A 25,174-nucleotide genomic window follows, 5' to 3' on the forward strand; every position below is an offset into this window, starting at 1 on the left:
ATGCTTAGTGAGCTGCCAAGCTATATGAGATATTGGAGGCACTGGTATCTATGAATAAAAGCTCACCATCAGATATCCCCTAATTAGTGAGCCAGTGCTGCCATTATCAAGGATATTTGCTATGCCAAAGTGGTTATTACCAGGACCACACCCCCATCCATGTCTCTCCTTACCATGGTTATTGTTTCCAATGGAACTCCACACACACAATGTCCTATGAAGATTTCAGAAGACAACATTCCTGATCTATGGCCAAAATTTTGGCAAAATATTCCTTTTTTTTTTAATTTATTTTTTATTGGTGTTCAATTTACTAACATACAGAATAACACCCAGTGCCCGTCACCCATTCACTCCCACCCCCCGCCCTCCTCCCCTTCTACCACCCCTAGTTCGTTTCCCAGAGTTAGCAGTCTTTACGTTCTGTCTCCCTTTCTGATATTCCCCACACATTTCTTCTCCCTTCCCTTATATTCCCTTTCACTATTATTTATATTCCCCAAATGAATGAGAACATATAATGTTTGTCCTTCTCCGACTGACTTACTTCACTCAGCATAATACCCTCCAGTTCCATCCACGTTGAAGCAAATGGTGGGTATTTGTCATTTCTAATAGCTGAGTAATATTCCATTGTATACATAAACCACATCTTCTTTATCCATTCATCTTTCGTTGGACACCGAGGCTCCTTCCACAGTTTGGCTATTGTGGCCATTGCTGCTATAAACATCGGGGTGCAGGTGTCCCGGCGTTTCATTGCATTTGTATCTTTGGGGTAAATCCCCAACAGTGCAATTGCTGGGTCGTAGGGCAGGTATATTTTTAACTGTTTGAGGAACCTCCACACAGTTTTCCAGAGTGGCTGCACCAGTTCACATTCCCACCAACAGTGTAAGAGGGTTCCCTTTTCTCCGCATCCTCTCCAACATTTGTTGTTTCCTGCCTTGTTAATTTTCCCCATTCTCACTGGTGTGAGGTGGTATCTCATTGTAGTTTTGATTTGTATTTCCCTGATGGCAAGTGATGCAGAACATTTTCTCATGTGCATGTTGGCCATGTCAATGTCTTCCTCTGTGAGATTTCTGTTCATGTCTTTTGCCCATTTCATGATTGGATTGTTTGTTTCTTTGGTGTTGAGTTTAATAAGTTCTTTATAGATCTTGGAAACTAGCCCTTTATCTGATATGTCATTTGCAAATATCTTCTCCCATTCTGTAGGTTGTCTTTGAGTTTTGTTGACTGTATCCTTTGCTGTACAAAAGCTTCTTATCTTGATGAAGTCCCAATAGTTCATTTTTGCTTTTGTTTCTTTTGCCTTCGTGGATGTATCTTGCAAGAAGTTACTATGGCCGAGTTCAAAAAGGGTGTTGCCTGTGTTCTTCTCTAGGATTTTGATGGAATCTTGTCTCACATTTAGATCTTTCATCCATTTTGAGTTTATCTTTGTGTATGGTGAAAGAGAGTGGTCTAGTTTCATTCTTCTGCATGTGGATGTCCAATTTTCCCAGCACCATTTATTGAAGAGACTGTCTTTCTTCCAATGGATAGTCTTTCCTCCTTTATCGAATATTAGTTGCCCATAAAGTTCAGGGTCCACTTCTGGATTCTCTATTCTGTTCCACTGATCTATGTGTCTGTTTTTGTGCCAGTACCACACTGTCTTGATGACCACAGCTTTGTAGTACAACCTGAAATCTGGCATTGTGATGCCCCCAGATATGGTTTTCTTTTTTAAAATTCCCCTGGCTATTCGGGGTCTTTTCTGATTCCACACAAATCTTAAAATAATTTGTTCTAACTCTCTGAAGAAAGTCCATGGTATTTTGATAGGGATTGCATTAAACGTGTATATTGCCCTGGGTAACATTGACATTTTCACAATATTAATTCTGCCAATCCATGAGCATGGAATATTTTTCCATCTCTTTGTGTCTTCCTCAATTTCTTTCAGAAGTGTTCTATAGTTTTGAGGGTATAGATCCTTTACATCTTTGGTTAGGTTTATTCCTAGGTATCTTATGCTTTTGGGTGCAATTGTAAATGGGATTGACTCCTTAATTTCTCTTTCTTCAGTCTCATTGTTAGTGTATAGAAATGCCACTGACTTCTGGGCATTGATTTTGTATCCTGCCACGCTACCGAATTGCTGTATGAGTTCTAGCAATCTTGGGGTGGAGACTTTTGGGTTTTCTATGTAGAGTATCATGTCATCGGCAAAGAGGGAGAGTTTGACTTCTTCTTTGCCAATTTGAATGCCTTTAATGTCTTTTTGTTGTCTGATTGCTGAGGCTAGGACTTCCAGTACTATGTTGAACAGCAGTGGTGAGAGTGGACATCCCTGTCTTGTTCCTGATCTTAGAGGAAAGGCTCCTAGTGCTTCCCCATTGAGAATGATATTTGCTGTGGGCTTTTCATAGATGGCTTTTAAGATGTCAAGGAATGTTCCCTCTATCCCTACACTCTGAAGAGTTTTGATCAGGAATGGATGCTGTATTTTGTCAAATGCTTTCTCTGCATCCAATGAGAGGATCATATGGTTCTTGGTTTTTCTCTTGCTGATATGATGAATCACATTGATTGTTTTACGGGTGTTGAACCAGCCTTGTGTCCCAGGGATAAATCCTACTTGGTCATGGTGAATAATTTTCTTAATGTACTGTTGGATCCTATTGGCCAGTATCTTGTTGAGAATTTTTGCATCCATGTTCATCAGGGATATTGGTCTGTAATTCTCCTTTTTGGTGGGGTCTTTGTCTGGCTTTGGAATTAAGGTGATGCTGGCTTCATAGAACGAATTTGGAAGTACTCCATCTCTTTCTATCTTTCCAAACAGCTTTAGGAGAATAGGTATGATTTCTTCTTTAAACGTTTGATAAAATTCCCCTGGGAAGCCATCTGGCCCTGGACTGTTGTGTCTTGGGAGGTTTTTGATGACTGCTTCAATTTCCTCCCTGATTATTGGCCTGTTCAGGTTTTCTATTTCTTCCTGTTCCAGTTTTGGTAGTTTGTGGCTTTCCAGGAATGCGTCCATTTCTTCTAGATTGCCTAATTTATTGGCGTATAGCTGTTCATAATATGTTTTTAAAATCGTTTGTATTTCCTTGGTGTTGGTAGTGATCTCTCCTTTCTCATTCATGATTTTATTAATTTGAGTCTTTTCTCTCTTCTTTTTAATAAGGCTGGCTAATGGTTTATCTATCTTATTAATTCTTTCAAAGAACCAACTCCTGGTTCTGTTGATCTGTTCCACAGTTCTTCTGGTCTCGATTTCGTTGAGTTCTGCTCGAATCTTTATTAACTCCCTTCTTCTCTTGGGTGTAGGATCTATTTGCTGTTTTTTCTCTAGCTCCTTTATGTGTAAGGTTAGCTTTTGTATTTGAGTTCTTTCCAGTTTTTGAATGGATGCTTGTATTGCGATGTATTTCCCCCTTAGGACTGCTTTTGCTGCATCCCAAAGATTTTGAACGGTTGTATCTTCATTCTCATTAGTTTCCATGAATCTTTTTAATTCTTCCTTAATTTCCTGGTTGACCCTTTTATCTTTTAGCAGGATGGTCCTTAACCTCCACGTGTTTGAGGTCCTTCCAAACTTCTTGTTGTGATTTAGTTCTAATTTCAAGGCATTATGGTCCGAGAATATGCAGGGGACAATCCCAATCTTTTGGTATCGGTTCAGACCCGATTTGTGTCCCAATATGTGGTCTATTCTGGAGAAAGTTCCATGTGCGCTTGAGAAGAATGTGTATTCAGTTGAGTTTGGATGTAAAGTTCTGTAGATATCTGTGAAATCCATCTGGTCCAGTGTATCATTTAAAGCTCTCGTTTCTTTGGAGATGTTGTGCTTAGAAGACCTATCGAGTATAGAAAGAGCTAGATTGAAGTCACCAAGTATTAGTGTATTATTATCTAAGTATTTCTTCACTTTGGTTAATAATTGATTTATCTATTTGGCAGCTCCCACATTCGGAGCATATATATTGAGGATTGTTAAGTCCTCTTGTTGAATAGATCCTTTAAGTATGATATAGTGTCCCTCTTCATCTCTCACTACAGTCTTTGGGGTAAATTTTAGTTTATCTGATATAAGGATGGCTACCCCTGCTTTCTTTTGAGGACCATTCGAATGGTAAATGGTTCTCCAACCTTTTATTTTCAGGCTGTAGGTGTCCTTCTGTCTAAAATGAGTCTCTTGTAGACAGCAAATAGATGGGTCCTGCTTTTTTATCCAGTCTGAAACCCTGCGCCTTTTGATGGGGTCATTAAGCCTGTTCACATTCAGAGTTACTATTGAGAGATAGGAGTTTAGTGTCATCATGATATCTACTCAGTCCTTGTTTTTGTGGACTGTTCCACTGGACTTCTTCTTAAAGGGGAATTTTAAGAGTCCCCTTTAAAATTTCTTGCAGAGCTGGTTTGGAGGTCACATATTCTTTTAGTTGCTGCCTGTCTTGGAAGCTCTTTATCTCTCCTTCCATTTTGTTTTTTTGTTTTTTTTTTTTTTTTCTCTCTCCTTCCATTTTGAATGAGAGCCTTGCTGGATAAAGGATTCTTGGTTGCATGTTCTTCTCATTTAGGACCCTGAATATATCCTGCCAGCCCTTTCTGGCCTGCCAGGTCTCTGTGGAGAGGTCTGCTGTTACCCTAATGCTCCTCCCCATAAAAGTCAGGGATTTCTTGTCTCTTGCTGCTTTAAGGATCTTCTCCTTATCTTTGGAATTTGCAAGCTTCACAATTAAATGTCGAGGTGTTGAACGGTTTTTATTGATTTTAGGGGGGGATCTCTCTATTTCCTGGATCTGAATGCCTGTTTCCCTTCCCAGATTAGGAAAGTTTTCAGCTAGAATTTGTTCAAATACATATTCTGGCCCTCTGGCCCTTTCGGCGCCCTCGGGAACCCCAATTAAACGTAGGTTTTTCTTCCTCAGGCTGTCGTTTATTTCCCTTAATCTATCTTCATGGTCTTTTAATTGTTTCTCTTTTTTCCTCAGTTTCCCTCTTTGCTATCAACTTGTCTTCTATGTCACTCACTCGTTCTTCCACCTCATTAACCCTCGTCGTTAGGACTTCTAGTTTGGATTGCATCTCATTCAATTGATTTTTAATTTCTGCCTGATTAGCTCTAAATTCTGCAGTCATGAAGTCTCTTGAGTCCTTTATACTTTTTTCTAGAGCCACCAGTAGCTGTATAATAGTGCTTCTGAATTGGCTTTCTGACATTGAATTGTAATCCAGATTTTGTAACTCTGTGGGAGAGAGGACTGTTTCTGATTCTTTCTTTTGAGGTGAGGTTTTCCTTCTAGTCATTTTGCTCAGTGCAGAGTGGCCAAAAGCAAGTTGTATTGGGAAAAAGAGAAAGAGAGGAGAGAAAGAAGGAAAGAAAAGAGAAAGAGAAAAAAAAGGGAAGAGAAAAAAAAACGAAAGAAAAAAAAAGAAGAAAAAGAGAAAGAAAAAGAAAGGAGAAAAAGGGGGGTGGGGGAGGAAACAAATCAAAAAGCAAAACAAAACAAAACAAAACAAAAAAACAAAAACACAACAACAACAACAACAAAAAAACAAAAAAACAAAAACAAAACAAAACAAAAAGAACCACAGGGGAGTATCTTCTGATTCTGTGTACTTTAAGTCCCTTGGCTTCTCCTGGAAGTTGTCAGTCTAGCTGGTGTTCTGGGGGAGGGGCCTGTTGTGCTGATTTTCAGGTGTTAGCAGTTGGGGGAGCTGCTGTGCCCCTGCCTGGTGCAGGGCTCGGTGGGGGTTGTTTACCCCGTGAGGCCGCAGGAGGAACAGCCCCAGTGGCGGGGCAGCTCTGGAAACCTGGATTCAGCTCCGGCAGGAACTCCGTCTGCAGGGCCTGGAGGCTCCGGGGCGGGGCTGCTGATCTGCTCAGCTGGGGCAGGAGCGTCCTCGCTGTCCTGGGCCCTCCCGGCCTCTGCCTGTCCCGGGGGAGGCGGGATCCTGGGCTGTGTCCCGGCGCCCTGTGCTCCGGAGCCTGCGCTGGTGGATTCGCGCTCCCGGGCCGCGCAGCCCCCTCCGCGGAGCCGCCGCCCGAGCCCCTTCAGCTGCTCCGGGTCCCGCCGGGTCCCGCCGTGCGCGCTGCAGCCCTTAGGGAGCTCGGCGCACTCTCCTGGGCGCGCAGTTGCTGTTACTGTCCCCGGGAGCCCGAGGAGATCCTCGCCCTCCTGGGTCCTGCTCCAACTCCCTGCGAGCCCCTTTCCCCCGGGAAGGTCGGTGCAGCTCCTGCTCCTCCGGGACGGGGCTCTCCTGTCCTGGGGACACTCGCCCCGGCCTCAGCCCGGCTCCTCGCGGGGCCCCTCCCCCTTGGAGGCCTTTGTTCCTTTATTTCTTTTCCCCGTCTTCCTACCTGGATAGAAGCGCGAACTCTTCTCACTGTTGCCTTCCAGCTGGTCTCTCTTTAAATCTCAGGCCGAATTCATAGATTTTCAGGATAATTTGAAGGTTTTCTAGGTAGTTTGGTGGAGACAGGTGATTTGGAGACCCTACTCTTCCGCCATCTTGCTCCTCCCCCCTGGCAAAATATTCCTAATGGAGAGCACTATGCCTATTTCCAGTTCTACTTGTTTGTTTCTATACTTCAACTTCTCCTTTTCAAGCCTGGGGCTAGAATAGCAAGTATCTCTATTAGCAATTGTGGGCACAGCTCCACAAAAGTTGTGATTCTTTCATCCCCCAAAACTTAACTTGGAACAAGGTCAGCTATGAAACTGGATAGAACAGCTGGAGGGCCATGCCTTAGTGGTCTGTTCCTCACTGATCTGGACTCATGGTACTATTATTCTCAATGGATTTCTAGAACTAGGTAAATCCTTGAACAGCATTTACTTCAGCCTGGATTCCAGTTGGAGGAAGAGGGGAGAGAGAAATTGGAAGAAGGAAGAAAGGGATAAAAGAATATTATAATAAAAAATTTCATGAAAAAAGTAGAAAGTGTCCACATTTTCAGGGCATTTGGTATCTTTTAACATGACTCCTGTTTCATTCATGTAATGTAGAATTAAAATAATTGTTGACTGACTTGGTATCTGTTAAATTCTGCCCATGGTGAAATAAAGGGAAAGAGTGTTTTTTTGTTTTGTTTTGTATCTATTTTTGGTAGTGCATCTTTCATGTCAGCTCAAGATTCTACCTACTTCTCTGAGAAACTGGACTTGTCTTCTCCACCCATGACTTGGAAAAGAACCTAGAGGGAGGAGAGGTTGAAAGGCTTTCCAGAGGTTGAACTTTAACTGTCCTGACAGGAGGCATATGGCCCAGGTACACAGAGCAGAAGGCCTGAATTTAGCTCTTGAATTGCCATCCCTCTGTTGAACACTGTTCAATCCCATTTAGCAAACTCTCATTGCACCCCTACTGTGTGTTAGGACGTGTGTTGGGTGCAAGAAATTTGCAAATTAGCAGAGAATGTCCTGGCTATAGGGAAATACCTAAAAATTAATCCAGATGCAATACATCAGACCACAGGAACAATAAAGGAGGAAGCTATTCAGTAGTTGAGAAGAAGAGAGGTAGACTAAGACAGTAGAAGGGGGAAGGATAAATTCAAAGAGAAAGTCCTACAGAGGCCTTTAACACTAAGGTGAGTCTAAAATCCAACAGTGTTAGAAATAGAGTTTGGGGAAGCTCACTGTGCCAAAGAAGTAGCTGAGTCTTGATTCTGCCACCAGTTTCTGGGCAACATCAGACAAGTTTTTGTACCTCCAACTCAGATGGCTTGATTTACATTGCCCTAAGTTCCTGTAAGAAGGGAAGAGCCCATGTGGAAATGAATGAATCATTTATTGTAAGACAGAAACAGGGCATAAGAATAATATGTTCTCATTGTACAATTTGGACAATACAAGGAACCAGAATAAAAGTGTGCATTTGCTGAGTCTGGAAATTGGGTGTCCTCAATTCACCAATGGATTGAATGTCTGGTATATACCAAACTCTATACTGAGTGCATAAGATAAAAAATGAGTAAAATGAAGCTCATGTTCTTAGACTTCATAATTATCCAATGCAGTCATGCTTTCATTTCTCCAGAATATCCAACTCCAGCATTCCTTTTTTTGGCTAGAGCACATTTCTTCCAATTCTCCCAATGTATCCACTCACTGATCCTCAGACCACACTCATCACACATCTCCCAATTTACCCAGCCTCCTGACCTCTTACTTCTATAATTGCCTTGGAATCTGTTCTCATCACCCCCTCCCCCAAATCCCTAGTGCCCTTGACCTTTGATCTCTCTGCCAGTTTCCAGTTTTGATCCAATTCATGCTTCCTTCCATTTTCTGAATAAATACTTGTTAAGGTCATTAAGTACCAACCTTGGGTCACTTTTCTAGGCACTTTTCTAGATTCTCAGGTTATATCAGTGAGAAACAAAATTCCTTGTAGGGCTTAGCATTTCTATTTTTTCACATAAGGAATAAAAATATAATAAAAAGTAAATATATACTATAATGCCCTCTAGTGATAAGGACACACACACACACACACACACAGGGTAATAAGGATGCTCAGGGAAAGACACTTTTACCTGAATGAAGTAAGAGTGAGGCAGGGCATTAACTTGGATAAGAACATTCCAGGAAGAGGCCCTGAGGTGGGAAACAAGGTTGATTCATTGTGACAGCAAGATGAGTGTGGCTGGTTGAGGTGATTGACAGTGGTAAGAAATGAAAGTCAGGGCCAGCTCAAGTAAGACCTTGGAGGCCATGTTGGACTTCTAAATGTGACGGGATGCCAATGAGGAGGGAATGTTTAAGTAGGAACTATAACAGAATCATGGAGAATAGAGAACTAGCCAGTTGATATTGCAGGAATCCTGAGAAGTGTTGGTGGCTTATACAAGGATAGTGGCAGTCATTAGAAGTAATAAGTACTCAAGTGCAGGATATGGGTTCATAGGTAGAACTAACAAAATTTACTGACGGATTGGATATGACCCATTAGGGAATGGTGACAAGACAGACTTGGAAATGACTCTAGATAAAAAGTTGTCAGGAGACAGGGAATTCTAGGAGAAAGAGCAAGTTGGCAGAGGGTGAAGAGGGAATCAAATGTTGTTCCTTTTACAGGTTTGAGATATCTATTAGATATCCAAGTTAAGATATTCAGTGGGCAGTTTGACAGACAATAAGAAATTATCAGATTACCAATGTTTAAAGCCAAGATGCTGGGTGAGATCATCTAAGGAGTGGGTGTACATAGAGAAGAGATCTAAGGACTCAGCCCTGGAAATACCCTCACATCTAGAGGTCTAGAAGGGTGGAAGAACCAATTAAGGAGACTGAGACAAGTAGCCAGAGAAGTAGAAAGGAAACCAGATGAACCCAAGGCCCTGGAGGCAAAAAGCAGCATGTCAGAAAGAAAAACTTTGATTTTTCTCCATATCTGCTTGGCAGCCACTTAAATCCTATATCAACCTAGAGAGCCAGGGAGGTTGCTCATCCCACATATTGATGCTTTCCTGCCTCAAGTGGGCCATAACACCAGTGAGTTCTTTCCCTAGTCTTCACTGGGTAGTGTTCTTGACCAGGCCACATATTCCTTCTACTTTCCCCATCCTCAATCCCTTCACATCCTGCAGACAGCCTGTTCCTTCAGTAGAAAGGAAGAAGCTGACCCATTTTCCTTTACTTCTTTCCCCTTTTCTGTCAGAGGAACAGATTAGTACTTTCCTAGTTTTTTTTTCTCTTGGCCTTCCCTCATTTGCCACCTTGATTCTCAGACTCCCAGTTACTAAATTCCTGGACAGAGTACCACCTGGCCCTCAACCAGCTGCCCTGCCCCAGTCTTGGAAACAGAAATATGGTTTACCCCTAATGTAGACAATCTCTTATCTCCCTCATTCTAAATTTATCTTTCACCTGCAGCATCCTTAAAACCCAGATAATAATGTTCCCCTATTCAGAAACATTCAGAGGTTCCTTCAGAAGAAAGCTCACATTTAATACAGGATGTTCAGGTATGGCCACGTTGCAGTCTTACTCCTCAGTCTTCCATCTCCACCTTATTTCCTTCTATGCATAAGTGCCCCATTACATAAAGGGAAGATACTCACCCCACCCCCAAAGCTACCATGTACTTTCTTGACCACAGGCCAGGTTAATCCCTATGCTTGTATTTTACCATAAAGGCTTCAAGATGTTGTCTCAATCATCATCACTTTCGGTGCATTCTAGACCATCTGCTCCCAAAATAAATCTCAGGCTCACTAGGTCCTAAAAAGGGGTGAGTATGGTGGCTTTCAAATATAGTGAATTTTTCCTCCCCATTGCACAATTACATATTCTCATCTCTATACACTGAGATAAGGCAAATTGTACTGAAACAAATTACCCATAATCACAAAGGGTTTTAGCATTTTTTTAAGCTCACAGCCTTACCTGGTAGGGATCCAAAGTCACACACACCTGGCCTAGTATCTGCTTTCCTGCTGTTCTTGCCCAGGCAAATCCTGTTCTGGTTCTACAACCTGGTATGGGCTTCTCATATTCCTACAACCAACTACCACACAAAAATTAATAACCCAGTTCTTTCTCCAAAGCACACAGCTCTCAGGAACTTAAAACTGAGGTAAAAGTTGTACTAGAAGTCTCAGAAAAACAAGAGAAACTGAGGTTAGGACAATAAGAAAGAAAGTAAGAAAACAATATCCAAGAATAGGTCTTTAAATTGAAAGAGCACATCAAGTATTAAGCAGGAAAAAATTGTAAAAATACACCTAGGTAGGGGATCCCTGGGTGGCGCAGCGGTTTAGCGCCTGCCTTTGGCCCAGGGCGCGATCCTGGAGACCCGGGATCGAGTCCCACGTCGGGCTCCCGGTGCGTGGAGCCTGCTTCTGTCTCTGCCTCTCTCTCTCTCTCTCTCTCTGTGTGTGCCTATCATAAATAAATAAAAATTTAAAAAAAAAATACACCTAGGTATGTACTAGTGACATTTCTGCATTTCAAGGATAAAGAGAATTCAAAAGCTTTCAGGGATATAATATAAAATAAATAAATATATATAAAATTTGTTGTTACAAAGGAACAAGAATAAAAGAAGATCTAAGACCTCATCAGCAGTTCGGGATGCTAATGGACACTGGAGGTAAACGCCTTCAAAAATGAGAAAGAAAATGGCTGGATATAGATTTCTAGATGAAAATACCAAATCAAATATGAGGAAAAATAGAGTGCAAGTCCAGGCCCGGTGAGAAACCTGCCAAAATGGAATTGTGTATAAGAAATGTATTAGGGGAAACACCTATAAGAGACAAGAGAGCCTGAGAGGGTGGGTGAGCTGTCAGAGCATGAGACTAATCTGATTTCAGATAAAGGAGAGAGAGAAGGAAGGAAAGGGTAGATGGAGTGTCTTAGACTGCAGTGCAATTTTAGAAGAGTTCAGAGAGCTTTCAGGAAGTCCTCAAGTCCAAGCAGAGTCCCTGGTCTCCCTGCTCATTTTGCGCTGGACTCAGTCTCTGAGAAGATACATCATGAACAATGGATCCCAGAGATAGCACCAGGGACTCCTTACAACCCTGGCACTGTCTTTACCAATGTCCTTACCACTCCTTACGACCAGATCCAAGGAACACACAGGCATGGCAGCCACAGGTATGCTTGGATGTATAAGAATGATGAAAGTTTTGCTACCCACTCACATGAAAAATGTACTTTACAAAAAGGAATCTAAAAAGAAGATAGAGTAAAATATGAGAAGATAGTAGGAGCTAAGTACATCTCAGAACCAGCAAAGGAAGAGCTGAATAAGTATGAAAAGGAAGCCCATGTAACCTCAGTGCCTGGCTCAGTGTCCTTTAAGGGACCTAGATGATAAAATGTTGCACTTCCCTTTTACTAAGGGTTTGATTATGACTTCAGATTCTGCTATAAATAAAAGTTAAGTGATCATAATCATATAAATAAATCAATTTCTGAAAACTGAAACCCAGTCAGTAGAAAGAGCACAGAAGTAATAATTTTAAAGGACAGAACAAAAATGTGAATCTTGACAAAGTGAAAAGGATAGCATAGCAAATCAGAATAGGGAGAAGGGAGGCAGGGAAGAAGTGTAAGCTTATTCATTTTCTCACCTTTCATAACCTAGATATGTTTAAATGTGAGTAGTCAGCAATATTTTTTACTTAAAATATGTAGATAACTATCAGAGGTAATATTCGAAGTTTAAGTGGTTACCTTGGGGGGAAAAAAGATTAGGGAGGGAGATTTTAATTTGTTTTATGCTATTCTACATTACTTGGGATATGCATGTGGATTAATCTTTATCATTTTAAGATTTTAAGTACTTAAAGGGCCCTCTAGATACCAGGAAAAAACCTTAACTCAGAAAAAGTTTAAGAATAGAACCTTTAGTTGTGTACACATGAAACTCCTTCAACATTCTTAACCTAAGTGCAAACATTTTAAGCTGAGCCAGATATAGTATGGTAAGTGGTCTGTTTAGTATTGCTGGTTAGATTTAACTTTTGCTAGACTATGTCCTTAGCTTACTCATAAACAATATGCTATCTGCCTCTGAATTGTTCTTAAAACATTTGCTTATGATTTCTTGGGGGTAATTCCTAGAATATTTACACAGAAAGTAGCCTAAAGGATGACAAGGCATATATTTATCTCATGCAGATAGCAAATCTCCTAAAAATAATCACAGGTGAAAGGCAAAGTTCATCCCTGGACTGAGGTCCCAGTCTGATGTTAGAAGCTCTCCTGCAATATTTTTTTAATATTGTAATACATTTTTTTAATATTGTAATATTTTATCTGTGGCATAGAGACATGACCAAACTATGTAGAGTGGATATTACTGTCAGTTATGTTAGGACATAAAAGATGGAGAGGCACAGAGAAAATGTCCTTTCTGTTTTAATATTGATATCCTTACTTCCAATCCATGAACATAGTATCTCTCTCCATTTATTCAGATCTTCTGATTTTTTTTTTTCAACAGTGTTTTTGAGTTGTTTTTATTTTTCAGCATACAAGTCCTATGCAGGGCTTGTTAGGCTAATGGCTTTTTACCTTTTGGAGCAATTTTAAATGGCTTTCTTGTGTTCACATATTCGTTGCTATTATATAGAAATAGTTTAATTTTTTATATTTATATTATAACCCGTTGCTATGAAATTAAATTCACTTCTTCCAGGACTTTTTAGTATTTTCTACATAGACCATCATGTCCTCTACAAGTAGGAACAGTTTTATTCTTTTCATGTCCATATGCATTCAATTTCCTTTTCTTTATTGCACTGATTAGAACTACAAGAAGTATGCTAAATAAGAGTAGTGAGAGGACATTCTTGGAAAGGAAAAAGCATTCAATCTTTCACTGCTGAATATAATCTTAGCTATAGCAGTTTTTTCCTAGATGCTCATCAGGTTGAGGAAGTTCCTTTTGTTTCCTATTTTTGGGAGAGTGTTTATTAATATAAAAACCTTAGCACTTTTTAATTTCTTCCTCATTTATATAAAGGGTCTTAAATATTTTTCTACATATATTTAGAATCCTATTAGACAATGTTGTAATTTTTACTCCAAATAATTTAGAAAATTCAAGAGGGGAGAATGCATTAAATTTATTCATATTTTTTCTTCCACCTTGATGTTCCAAGATTTCTTCTTTTATCAGTTGCTTTCTGCTTAGAAAACTTCCTTAGCCATTATTTTGGGTAGAAGACAAACATTTAGTTTTCTTTCATCTAAGGATGTCTTGATTTCCCCTCCATTCCTGAAAAATATTTTTGCTGGATATAGAATTCTTGGTTGACAGTTTGGGTTTTTTTGTTTGTTTAGACTTGAAAAATATTGTGCCACTTCCTGCTGGCCTCCATAGTTGTTGATGAGAACTTACCATTCAAATTGTTCTTCCCCTGTAGGTAAGTATACTTTCTCTCTAGGTGCCTTCAAGTTTGTTTTTTTTTCCTTTGTCTTTAGTTTTCAGAAATTTGACTATATGTCTTGGTGTGGATTTTATCCATTTGGGCTTATCTGTTTAAAGTTTGCTCAGATTCTTGAATCTGTAGCTTTATGTCGTCTGGCAAATTTGAGTTTTTAGCCAGTATTTTTTCATATATATTTTTAGCCTCACCCCCTTTATTCTCTCCTTTTGGGACACCATAAAATCATAGAATATATATATATGATTTTTTTTTTCAAAGTCCCACAAGTCTCAGACACTGTTCATTATTTTCAGGCTATTCCCTGTTCAGTTTGCATAATTTTATTATTCTACCTTAAAGTTTTCTACTTTTTTCTCTGTCCCCTCCATTTTGCTGTTGGGCCCATTTCTTGAATTTTAACTTTTTTAGTTCTAAAAATTCCATTTAATTCTTCTTTGTATATTCTATTTCTTTGTCAACTTTTCATTTGTCTCAGACATGTTCATAATTGCTCATGCTTTTTTTCCATTTCTTATTGATAAAATACATAAAGCATAAAATGCACCATGCTAACCACTTTTAAAAAGATTTTATTTTAGAGGAGTATGTGTAAGTGTGGGGGAGGGGCAGAGGGAGACGAAGAAAATCTCAAGCAGGCCATTCTGAATAGGGAGCCTGGAATGAGCCTCAATCCCATGACCCCAAGGTCATGATCTGTGTCAAAATCAAGACTTGGACACTTAACTGTTTGAGCCACCCAGGTGTCCCCATGGTGACCATTTTAAAATGTACAGTTCAGTAGTATTAAGGATATTCATATTGTTATGCAAACATAATTACCATTCTTTTCCAAAACACTTTTTATCTTGCAAAATTAAAACTTAATACCCATTAAATACCAACTCTCCCCTCACCCCCATCCTTGGTAACCACCATTCTAATTTCTACCTCTATGATTTTGGTACTCTACATATCTCTTAAAAATGGAAATATATAGAGCCTGTTGTGGTTGTGGCTAGTTTATTTTGCATAGCATAACATCCACAAGGTTCATCTATGTTATAGCATGTGTTGGAATTCCCTTCCTTTTTAGGTTGGATGATATTCTGTAATGTGTGTTTATCACCTTTTGCTTATCCATTCATCTGTCAATGAACACTTGGGTTGCTTCCACTTCTTGGCAGTTTTGAATAATTCTGCTATAAATATGGATGTGCAAATATATCTTTGAGATCCTGCTTTCAATTCTTTGAAACATATACCCAAAAGTAGAAATGCTGGATCATATGGTAATTCTATCTTTAATTTTTTTTTTTTTTTTGAAGAACCACCATAATGTTTTTAATAGCAGCTGGGCCATTTTGTGTTCTGCCAACAGTGCACAAGGATTCTAATGTTTCCACACCTCGCCACTTAGTTTTTACTTTTTCTTAGTAGCCATCCTAATGGGTTTGAAGTGGTATCTCATTAGGTTTTTGATTTTCATTTCTCTAATTATAAGTGATGCTGAGCACCTTTTCGTGTGCTTTTGGTCCATTCATATATCTTTGGAGAAATGTCTATTCAAGCCTTCTGCCCATTTTCTAACTGAATTGTTTTTTGTTGATTCACCTTTATGATGACTACTTAAAACCATCTGATAAATCTAACATCTCTGTCATTTTGGTATTGACTTTTTTCATTGTTTGAGATCTTAGTTCTTGATATGAGTGATTTTTTTTTTTAATTGAAACTTGGACACATTGGGTATTGGGTTAGAATCTGGATCTTATTCAAACCTTCTGTTTTAGCTTGTTTCTCTCTGAAAATGTTCTACTAGGGGAAGGGGAGTGTCATCTTTTTACTGCCGAGTGGGGTTCTTAGAAATCCAAGTTTCTCATTTGGCCTCCAATAACACTTGAAGGATTCCTTGTTGCTGGTAGGCAGGGATGGGAGCTCTGGTTCCCTACCAGGTCTTCCTGATTGCTTCATGAGAGCTCCCCAAATGGCCTCCACTAACACGATAGGGGTAAAAGGTGGTCTCATTATTTACTACTGAAAAGTTGTAAGGCCTCCTCTAGCAACCACTAGCAACCAGGCCTCCTCTAACAACAACATGATAGGCTGGGGGATTTTTGATGCTGGCAAGATTCCCTGCTCAGCCTTTGCTAGCATAGGTGGGGTGAGGCCACAGTTTTTCCTGTGGTATTTGGCTGGAGTAAAGTGGTTATTGATTAAACGTTCTTCTTGCTGGACTGCCCCTTTCCTGGTTCTGTGGCTAGAGAAGGCATGATATTTGGACACTTCTGTCTGTTAGCTTTTTGGTTTCTAGAATATTCAGCTTCAAATCTAGGAGATAGATGATACACTTGCGTGCACACACACCTTCTTTCACCTTTCAGAGTATTCTTATGTTTGCTTTGTATTTAATGTTCAGGGTTTTTAGTTATACTTTGAGTAAGGAATAAGAGAAAGTAAATTTAACCAGCATCTACTCCATCTTTTCCATCAGAAGTCTAAATTACTGGTTCATTTAGAAAGTAGTTGTAAGTCTATTCAGATTTTCTATTCTTCCTTTTTTTCTCTCCCTCCCTCCCCCCAACTCTTTCCCAGTTAGTTAACATAGTGTTATGTTAATTTCAGGTGTTATATATACATTTTTCCTTTTAGTTGATTTCAAGGATTTGTTTTTCTTTTTTTTTTTAATGTTTTTTTTTTATTTTTTATTTTTTTTTTTTTATGATAGTCATACAGAGAGAGAGAGAGGCAGAGACACAGGCAGAGGGAGAAGCAGGCTCCATGCACCGGGAGCCCGACATGGGACTCGATCCCGGGTCTCCAGGATCACGCCCTGGGCCAAAGGCAGGCGCCAAACCGCTGCGCCACCCAGGGATCCCCAATAATATTATTTATATCAATCAAGATGAGTCAGAGAGCTATGTTTTTTTTTTTTTAATTTTTAATTATTTATGATAGTCACAGAGAGAGAAAGAGAGAGAGGCAGAGACATAGGCAGAGGGAGAAGCAGGCTCCATGCACCGGGAGCCCGACGTGGGATTCAATCCCGGGTCTCCAGGATCGCGCCCTGGGCCAAAGGCAGGCGCCAAACCGCTGCGCCACCCAGGGATCCCCATGGATTTGTTTTTCAAGGGCATTGTCAAACTCCTTAGTATGGAAGTGCTTTTTTCAAAGTTTTCTGTTATGTCTATGGTTATATTTCATTTACTATTCATCATTTTGGTTGTTCCTCTCTCTTTCTCTTTCTCCTGGTCCTCCTCCCCTATCCCTCCCACCCCCCTTCATTTTGGCAAAAGTTTCTGATAGTTGTCTTTTCAGAAGATTGGGGCTTAGGTTTGGTAATGCTCTGCTATATCTTTTGTCTTATAATTGAATTAGTTATCGCTGCCATAATACTTCATAACAAACCAAAACTCAGAATTTAAGGATTTGCTCCTTACTAAAGAATGTATGAGTCAGCTTTACTAAGATGGATTAGGCTGAAATTCAATCTCTATGCTCCAAGTTGCAGGTTCTGTTCAGGCTATATCCTCCTTGGACCGGACCAATAGCTGCCCAGGCATGTTCTTCTCACAGTGGATGGCAGACATATAAGAAACCAAACTATACTTGGCAAATATATGTAAGTCTCCTGTTCCTATCAAATTTTCTAACATTCCATTGGCTAAAAAAAAAAAAAAAATTGACATCCTTTTTCAATTGGGGCAAGGAAGTATATTTTGCCTGTAGTATTCTCCCATTATGGGTAAAGGGTGTGGATGTATAATCCTACATCAGGAAAGTTAAGAACTGAGACCAGCAATCAATCTACCACAATTAATTGCTGGTCTTATCTTTACTATCCCCCATTGAATTACTTTGGACTCTGTTCTTTCTAATTTCTTGAGTTAGATGATTAACTCATAAATTGACTTCGTGAATATGAGGCTGTAAGTTTCTCTAAAGGTACTGCTTTAGCTTCACCCATGAGTTTTGATATGTAGTTTTCATTATTATTCAGCTGCAATATTTCCTAATGTCCCTTACAGTATTGCCTTTGACCCAGACTACTTCATAGTGTGACCGTTTTAAATTTCCATATATTTTGTATAATCTTTTTTTGCTATTGCTTTCTACCTTAATTGTACTATAGTTAGGTAATACAATCTAATGTTTTAGCATTTGGAGACTTGTGGCCTTATATGTGACTAATTTTCATAAATGTTCCAGTCCCGCTTGAGTAAAATTTATATTAATTTGGGACATAGTTCATGTATGTTTATTATATCACAATTCTTACACATGTCCTAAACATGTGTTAACTTTTCTTGGCCTGTCAAAACTATGTGAAAAATTCCCTTCTATTTTAGTTCTTGACATTTTTCTTGTAGTTCTCTGAATTTTTTTGCATTGTATACTTTGAGACCATGTTTCAGGTATATAATTTTGGAAACCACATATATTCCTTATTAATTGAAATTTGATCATTATAAAGTTACCCTCCTTAAAGCAAAAAGTGTTTCTAGAGATAAAGTCTTTGTCTCATTTTGAGATACCTATACCAACTTTGTTTTGGTTAGTATTTGCCTGGTGTTATCTTTTTCAGTTTTTTCACATGTGACCTTTGTATTCCCTATGCTTGCAGTATGTCTCTTATAAATTTGCCTACAGTTAGTTTTTAAAAACATAATTTAGACAATCTTCTCTCTTAAATGGTTTTAGTTCCTTCATCTGTGTTAGTTTTGTACTATCAGATCTCATCTGGTATAATTATATACACACATTTTCCCCATATTTTAACACCTTTGAAACTAGAATACTTCTAATTTGTTGTAACTTTTTAAATCTTAGTAGCATGTAAAACCTAGGTGTATTTTACAAGTTATATCATCTTAGATTCTATGAGCTGACATTTGCTCTTTTATTGTTTCTCTGCCCTCCCCTCTCTTTTCTATATCTACTTATTAAGCATTTTTTTCTTCATTTTTTTCACCTATATTTGTTTGGAAGTTACACATTCTATCTGTATCATTTGTGTAATTTCTCTTAAAATTGTAACAAGCATACCTGAATTAAATTCTAAAGCTAATCAATGTCTTAGGCTGGATCTCCCAAAAGTTGCCCTTGAGACCAGACCTTTGGCCATATAGGCATTTGGGAAGTAACATCAGGAAGATAAACAAGGGAATAAAAAAGTGAGACAGGAAAAGAGAAAAGACAATAAAGGGAAAGAATCACAAACAGGTTAATTCTGTGGGTAACAGGAGCTCAAACCCTCTGAACAACCAAGTGGAACTTGATTTAGAATCATCCTACCAAGAGATAAGGAGGTTGGAACATTTATCTACTTACTCCCTCAATGGTTAAGTTATCCCTGCACTTCCAGATTACACCTGTGTAAGTCAGAAAAGTCAATGGTGCAGGAGAAAGACATCAGGCATGGAAAAGACACAGGTTTTAAAAGTCTCCCACAGCTATCTATGAACTTGGATAGGCAGAGAGGTTATGGGTGGAGCATCAAGAGTCTCTACTACAATCAATATTCCTAAACTACTCCTGCTCTTTGTCACAATGTTGACCTTTTTACTTCTCAACATCTAGCTTACTTTACATGTTCTCAGTATATATTTTAGTTTTTTTTTCATACCTCTACAAATAGTGATTATTCTTAAAATATTTGAGAGTGTGTGAGTGAGTGCATGCATGCACATGTGCTGGGGGGCGGGGGGAAGAGGCAGAGAGGAAACCCAAGCAGACTCCGTGCTGAACATGGAGCCTGACTCAGGGCTCCATCTCAGAAGCCTGAGATTATGACCCCAGCCAAACCAAGAGTCAGGCACTTGACAGCACCACCCAGCCTGGGTAAGCACCCCCCAAAAAGTAGTGATTATTTTAAGCCACCAATGATTACTTTGATTTACCCACATATTTACCAATTTTCTTAACCAACCTTTGTTCTTGAGCCTCACTTCTTTGTAGGTTAATTTCTTCCTTGAGTGTAAGTTTTCTTCACCATCTGAGTTATTTGGTTCCTAGGTTTGGATAATGAATTTTGATACTGATATTAAAAAGTATACTATGTTATGCCAATCTTTATTCTTGAGTTCCAGATAGCAAATGGCAAGACTGTTCATAGTCTCAGCAGTGCTTTTCAGGAAGTGTTTGTTATTAAGTTTAGTTTTTCTTTCTGAAAATTTTCATTTCCCTCATTTCTGAATAATAGCTTGACTGGGTATAAAATTATAGGTTCATTATTACTTTCAGCACTGAAAGATAATATTCAAGTGATGTTGATTTAAAAACCTATTTATCAGAAGTTATTATCTTTCTACTTTAGTAGTATGTCATTTTTCTATTTTTAACATAATCTCAGAATTTTATTGTCTTTATAATAAATGATGGAGCTTAGAACTCCCTTCTTGGCCCTTTCTCTTCTTAAATCTTTCCATTTCAAAATCTTTACACTTCTGAATAGCAGAATTATCTTCCATCTGCAGTTGGGCTTAATGTATTCAAACCTCAACATAATCTTTGTGGCTTTAGCTTTTTTATGGAAAACTGACTTAGTTTGCCCCCCATAGCCACTATTTCATAATGCCACTTTAGGCCTACAGAGAATCCTTGCTCTTGTTTTACCATGTCACTGTGTGGGGTTGGTGCTTACCACGTTTCTCACAGAGTTCAGTGGGTTTAAAGTTTACTCACCATGATTGCAGGAGTGCTATTGGCACAGAAAGATCTGGCTGTTCTAAGATGTTCTCTGTGTCTTTGCTGTTCCTCTGCATTTCAATGTGTCTAAAAGTGTATATATTTTATTTATACCATTTAGGATTGTTGTGATCATAGAGCCAAAGAAAATAAGCAGAACATGCCTGTATTCTACCAAAACCTTATGCCCCAAAGACATAGGAAAAAATGAAAATACAGAGTTCAGTCAGGTAGTAACAAGATTAGTGAACAAAATTATCTGCAGTCTTGTTAGAGAGTTTCTGTAGAGTTTAGATGATCAAGTCAGGAAATCAAAACTGAAAGAGGTTAAAGTATGATTATATAGTTGAAATAGGAGTTAACAGTCCCACTTTAAGGATATAGATTATTCTATATTTTCAAAATAACTAAAACTGGACTCAGTAGATCTATGATGCAGGAAGAATCATACTGGGCACAAGCAGATCCAGGCTTGGTGTCCCTGTATCAAATATGTCCAATAAGTAACCCAACTGCCTCAGGTGACAATCATTCTCATCATGAATCTAAAGTTACAGTAAAGCTTAGTGGATTGTATTTCTTAGCCCTAGAGATACAGAAATTATATAGCACATCAAACTCCTGACATTATTTTGTGTTACATTCAAAATAACCTGTTTGGTATTTAAAATACTTGTAAACTACAATTGAATCTGGCATATTAAAGTATATGACAAATTGGCCTATGATTCTAAATGCTTGACTGTAGTTGAATGGTAGAAGAGGGAGTGATTCAGTTCATAAAGAGTATAAAGTGGTAAGAGAACTTACATTAAAAAGTTGTTTAATGTGGGAAAGAAAGATTAGCCTCAGTTCTTAAAGAAAATAGAACATATAAAATCTATAAATATTTAAAGTATTTAAAGGCAATTAGACTGTTCAGGTTTATTTAACATCAAAATCAAATTACCGTAAGCACTCAGCCTGATTTATGTTAAAAATTCCATGAAAATTATTTTATATAAAATTTACTGGATTTAAAATAGGATAATAAAACGTATAAGCTAAATTTAGGGGGTTTAGACAAACCAGGCTTTTAAATTTATAATTTTAGTAAGTTAAAATAATTGAACCTAAATAAATAAGTGTGCATAAAAAGCTGTCCTTGGACATCAAAAATCTCACATCGAAACTGAATGTAAGGCTTCATATTCTTAATATAATCCTTGTTCATTCTCTCTAATTGTACTTTCCGAAATTCTCGTTGGGTATTTGTTGGACTTTTTGCTGTCTTCCTTATCTCTTTCCCTCCCAACCCCTTCCTCTCTCTCTGGCTTATCTAGAATATAGCACAAACATGTAACTTTTAAAATTATCTCTTCCAACCAACAATTTTAGCTTCATCTGGATTTAGTGTGCTCTTTAACCTATCTACTGGGAAGTGATTAATTTTAGTGGCTCTATTCCTGCTCTTCATATTACTAACTCTTACTCATGGTGGATTATTTCCTTGTTCTGTGATTTTTTTTTTTTTTTTTTGATTGTGAGTTCACCTTCAGCAGGGCTATATTGAAGGAAACCCTGAGAATCCCCACTGAGGGTTTGTCCCTCCAGAGAGGACTTGTATTCATTTTGTGAGATATTATCATGGCTGGGGAATTCTCAGCCATGAGAGAGGTATAAATGCCAAACTCTGCTGTTAGGTAGGGCAGGTGCCCTGAGAGATGTTTTCCCTTTACTTAGATACAGGTAAAGACAGATAAGTTTCCTCAATATCCCTCTTTGCTGATGGTTTGACTTTAAGTTCTTACCCTTTTTTCTGAAGGTATAGTAGCTCTTTGACAGTTCTCAGCTTTATATACGAAAGTTTCAAGTTCTCTGGGGAACAGATGTAGTGTGAACTCAATACCACTTCTCTCATTTTTAGATTCCTTTATATTTCCCCCTAGGATTTATATTATTTTCTAATCTCAAATATGTATTTAGAAGACTATTTTCTACATCTTCTACTTTTATGGCATTTTTATAATGGAAGGTTTTGGGGATTAACTAACTAGAAAAGTAAGATGTGATCTGTCTTTATTTTTCAAGGGGGAGGGGAGCAACCGAGGGAGAGGGGTGGAGAGGAGAGGCAGAGGGGGAGAGAGAGTCTTAAGCAGTCTTCACAACCAGTGCAGAGCCCAAAGTGGGGCTTGATCTCACAATCCTGAGATCATGACCTTAGCCAAGATCAAGATTCAGACACTTAATCAACTGAGCTGCTCAGGTGTCCTGGTTTATCTTTAATAACTAAAATTGCCTGAGTTATTACTACTTGTCAAGCACTATTATAAACACATTAAATGAATTAACTCCTTTATCCTCTCAACAACTGAGGTATAGGTACAATTACTTCTAATTTGTGTCCTGCAAGAAGAAGATGCCAAGACCAGAGTAAATGTGCAAGACTTTTTTTTTTTTTTTAAAGGAAGATGCCTATGAAAAAGAAAATGGGAAGGTATGGGGTAGGACTGGTAAAGGCTGGTAGAACCATTAGACCTTAGTCAAAGTCTAACCTTGCACGAGAAAGAAAATGGGGTAGGTAGGTCAAAGGGTCTTAGACTCCAGAGCAGTCTAAGACTGCTGCAAAGCTGTTGGGGGTGTCTTCAAGCTAACATTGGCTGAAAAAGGAGTCCCATATCTCCCAGGAATGGACCCACCTTATTATCCCTGCCATATTTAGTCATTGCTATGGAGAAGCCCATGAGAGAGATGGCCTTGTCACAGATGCCATGATGGACTGGGCAGCAGCTGGGGACCTCAGCCAATCATTCTCCAGGGACTAGAAGGTCTTCCAAGTGTATTTTCTTGGCCACCACACCTACTTTATAGAGGAGGAAGCAAATACAAGGAGACGAGATAACAGCTAATTTGCACAAGAACACACAGCTGACACATATTGGAACCAGGATTCAAACTTAGGTAGTCTAGTTCCAGGACATAACTACTTATATATAGATATAGATGATAGATTTTATTGCATTGGATTTATATGTAGAAAAAATACTAAGTTAAATAATTGTGCATATAACTTATGCATATATTTTCATAGTTCTATTTTTAATAAGATTCTACAAGATCTATGATGGGGGCAAAAACACACTTAGAAAAAAAACTTCAATAGCTGGGACCCTCAAGGGCAGATGCCTATGAATTTGACAGTGACATTTAAGATGTGATTATTAGAAATCCAATGATTATTGATGCAGTTCTCTCTGGTTAGTTACAAATTAATATTGTTTCTCATAGGACATCTTTATTTTTCCCTCTATTCCCTCCTATGACCAAGACATCTGGCTGCCTACTCAGCATCCAACCTTCTTATTTATTGCTTATCCCCTAAATATCAACAATAAGGTACCTGTATGTTCTTACCTCCCTATGTCACTATGGCCATCTGACTAACTTCTAATTATAAGTAAAAAATTGTTGGGTGAACCTTTCAGGAAATCCTAAAAGGCATTCTCAGCTGGCTTATGACTTGTATCATTCAGGGTCTTGGCAAAGAAACAGATGGCACACTGAAATTAGGATAACTTGGGGAGATTTTCTATGTAATTTTCTATGTACTTCTAAAAGTATTGGCCAGATGTATGGAAATCATGAAGAACAGCATAGGAGCATGAGATTAGAATCAGCTGAACTGTTGTCATCTCTATATCTGAACAGGTAAGGAGAGAGTCAGTAGGGCAGACTGCCCTGAAAACCGTGACCTTCAGGTAGAGAGATGTAGCCAGCCAGATGTGACTGTAGGAAAGGAGCCAGGGGAAAAAAAATATCCTGAGCTCGTTTTCTTCTCATACTCTAATCTCCTGTCATGGATCTCTATTGGCTAGATCCCTCAGAAAGCCAACAGCAAGGTGGGCACTGATTGTAGCCCACGCAGGCCAGCTTGCTGAAAAAGTCGATGGAGCAAGAGAAGGGCAGAGAGTCGTTATGAAGTAGAATATATAGACAAAAGTAAGCACATGCATTTTTGCCCTTCCTTTTTACTTCTTTGGTATACGGATGTGATAGCTGGACCAGCACCTGGCCATTTTGCAACCCTGAGGCAACCTTGAAAATTGCTTTTGTCTTCTAAGGATACTAGAACTGAACTCTGGAAGAGGCTTGAGCATTAATAACATGGACCAATCATAATCAGTCCTGAAATGCCCATACCATATCTTTTATATCAGAGAAGTATAAGCCTTTTCTTATGTCACTATTTTTCAGACTGCTTATATTTGTAGCTAGACACAATTCTCCATGCTATACCTTCATAGGTATACACTCAATATATGCTTTTCTTGTCCCTCCCCTGGATTATTGTCCTTGCTTTTAGTTGACAAATGGCCTTTCATTCCTCCTCCATTCTCTACCCTGTTGCCAGAATCTTTCTCAAAAAGTTCTGACATAAGGGGCCCCCAACCATGCTTCTCTCTCAGGTGGAGAACTTGGTATCTGAGGGCCTTTTTACTATATTGTTTTACATTTTGGATTTTGTATCCTGTATACACATTACCTAAAATAATTGAAAATGTAGTTCTCTAAAAAAAAAAAATCAAAGATCTGTTGAAAATATTTCCTCATTTCACCGGTCTC

The 25,174-nt window shown here is 38.8% G+C and overlaps 1 long non-coding RNA gene across 1 annotated transcript in view; it reads left to right on the forward strand.

Moving 5' to 3' along the window:
• The window catches only part of LOC144316894 (uncharacterized), a 155,674-nt gene that overhangs the window by 103,439 nt on the left and 27,061 nt on the right, over window positions 1-25,174 (forward strand). The window contains exon 2 of the long non-coding RNA XR_013382726.1: window positions 17,391-17,507. This is a non-coding gene — a long non-coding RNA (uncharacterized LOC144316894). The remainder of the gene's footprint in view (window positions 1-17,390; window positions 17,508-25,174) is intronic.

This window comes from Canis aureus, chromosome 7, assembly GCF_053574225.1.
Source record: "Canis aureus isolate CA01 chromosome 7, VMU_Caureus_v.1.0, whole genome shotgun sequence".
Classification (NCBI taxonomy): Eukaryota; Metazoa; Chordata; class Mammalia; order Carnivora; family Canidae; genus Canis; species Canis aureus.